This window comes from Schistocerca gregaria, unplaced genomic scaffold (assembly GCF_023897955.1).
Source record: "Schistocerca gregaria isolate iqSchGreg1 unplaced genomic scaffold, iqSchGreg1.2 ptg000650l, whole genome shotgun sequence".
Classification (NCBI taxonomy): domain Eukaryota; kingdom Metazoa; phylum Arthropoda; class Insecta; order Orthoptera; family Acrididae; genus Schistocerca; species Schistocerca gregaria.
This window is the reverse complement of record NW_026062035.1, coordinates 117,501-120,000: the sequence shown is the minus strand read 5'-3', so window position 1 is coordinate 120,000 and position 2,500 is coordinate 117,501. Positions and strand designations below refer to the sequence as shown.

At 55.4% G+C, this 2,500-nt stretch overlaps 1 non-coding gene across 1 annotated transcript in view; it reads right to left on the bottom strand.

Moving 5' to 3' along the window:
- LOC126318036 (small subunit ribosomal RNA) overlaps positions 1-57 on the bottom strand; it is a 1,893-nt gene extending 1,836 nt beyond the window's left edge. Inside the window, exon 1 of the ribosomal RNA XR_007557123.1 lies at positions 1-57. This exon is cut by the window's left edge and continues 1,836 nt beyond it. This is a non-coding gene — a ribosomal RNA (small subunit ribosomal RNA).
- Positions 58-2,500: the final 2,443 nt, after the last annotated feature.

The window sequence follows — 2,500 nt, the reverse complement described above, 5'->3', positions numbered from 1 at the left end:
CATGCATGGCTTAATCTTTGAGACAAGCATATGACTACTGGCAGGATCAACCAGGGAGCTGCGTCAACGAGAGCTGAGCAGCCGGCCGCCCGGGAGTGTGTCCCGAGGGCCCGCGCGAACACGCAAGCGTCCGCTCAATTATTCTGCAAACAGGAGGAGGCTGAGCTCCCCTGCACGATACACCTCGAAACCCTCTCAGGTCCCGGCGGCGCGCAGCGCCGTCCTAAGTACTTGGTCGGGTTCGAGAGAGGCGCAACCGCCCGGAGATAGGCGAGTAGACGCTTTCAGTGCGAACACCCGTGCTCCCAACTGAGCTTGCCGCTGCCGACAGAGGCCCGGGAGCGTGCTGTCGTGGCATTGCCGGCGGGAAACAACACGCGCCACCTACGGTGACCGGCAGCTCCAACGCCAGCGCCACAGAAGGGCAAAGCCCCACTTGGGTGCAGAAGCGAACTCTCCCAGCACAGCGCACGCGCCAACACGTCCGCAGAGCTGCGATACAAACCACCTGCGAGAACCGCTGGGGGCGACCGAGCAGCAGACGGCGTCGCGACGCCGAGTGCCGGGCGGCGGCGCATCCTCAACGCACACAGTCCGCAATCGGACCAGCACACTGCAGATGTCCACCGCGCTTCGCACCGGGCTCGGCAGAACCCACTTTGGCCGCCTGGCGCCGCGCGCAGGGTGCGCCGGCGCATAGCTGGGACGCCAGCCGGGCCCGTCGGCCGGCGCTCCTGCCACTGGGCGCCCCCCACCAGCCGGCTGTAGTGCGTGCGCTCACGCAGCGCGCGGCCAGCACGCCGGGCGGCCCCCCCTCACCGGCCGGGGACTGTCCCGCCAAGCCACAGCCTCGTATCGCTTCATACCCACATGGCCAACTCAGGTTCGGGGGCATGGCGGGTACCGCCGAAACAACCGGTTCACAGATGTACCGATCGTCGCTATCACCGATGCACCTGCAGCGCGAACAACCGCTCAACAACTGATTTCCAGTTCATTTGCGGATCTTTGGCAGCAAACGTATACGTCAATCTACATTTGCGAAATCTACGATTCTGGCATGCCTGCATGTTATGTGTCACGACACGCTACATCAGCCCACATACACACTGCGGCATGTACACGAGAGAACACGTGGAAGATGGTCCGCGCACGTGTGCAATGTCCCTTGCGCGGTCGACTGTCAACCGGCCTCTGTAGCATGTCGCAGATGTGGAACGCGGTCCACCGTGCTATCATGTTGTGTGGGGCAATACGATTAAATAGGAAAACCCTCGTCGCTACATCAACAGACGGCTCACGCTGATTCCCGGCAGAGGGAGGAGGGGGGGGGGGGGGGGCCAACATGCAATACTTTCGTCCGTACCTACTTACCACATGTCTGTACGGCGTACAACAGTGCAATCTCGCTGTAATGGGGAGACGAGACAAGTAGCATCGTGCACAACATATGGCCCTTATGATTCGCCATTGTAGGGCGCAGCCGGTGTACGGTCAAGCATGTGCCACATTATGTCACTCAGTACGTAACGACGGATGATCAGTGTGGGTTACGCGTACATCAGCGGACAGTCCACACAGGCCGTACCACAACGTACACTGACTGCATCGACAACCGAATGCAACTGAACAGCTGCAAGGCTCATTTCACAAACAAACGCCTGACCGACCAGCTTGGAAGGGCAGGAGGGGAGGGCGATATTCGTTCTGTAGCGGTACACCCTTCCAGTGGTTAGCGGGACTGTGTAGAAAGTACGCAACACTCGAAAGACCTTTATGTGAGGGTACGCACCATGGCATCAAGAAATACACATGACACCAGAGGATCCAAGCAGTGAACTATGTTCAGAGGGTTGCTGTTAGGCAAAGCTACATTCCTGTGACGTTACATGTGACAGTTAAGGTGCAGTGTAAGTTAGGTTAAGGTGCAGTGTAAGTTAGGTTAAGGTGCAGTGTAAGTTAGGTTAAGGTGCAGTGTAAGTTAGGTTAAGGTGCAGTGTAAGTTAGGTTAAGGTGCAGTGTAAGTTAGGTTAAGGTGCAGTGTAACTTAGGTTAAGGTGCAGTGTAACTTAGGTTAAGGTGCAGTGTAACTTAGGTTAAGGTGCAGTGTAACTTAGGTTAAGGTGCAGTGTAACTTAGGTTAAGGTGCAGTGTAAGTTAGGTTAAGGTGCAGTGTAAGTTAGGTTAAGGTGCAGTGTAACTTAGGTTAAGGTGCAGTGTAACTTAGGTTAAGGTGCAGTGTAACTTAGGTTAAGGTGCAGTGTAACTTAGGTTAAGGTGCAGTGTAAGTTAGGTTAAGGTGCAGTGTAAGTTAGGTTAAGGTGCAGTGTAAGTTAGGTTAAGGTGCAGTGTAAGTTAGGTTAAGGTGCAGCGTAACTTAGGTTAAGGTGCAGCGTAACTTAGGTTAAGGTGCAGCGTAACTTAGGTTAAGGTGCAGCGTAACTTAGGTTAAGGTGCAGCGTAACTTAGGTTAAGGTGCAGCGTAACTTAGGTTAAGGTG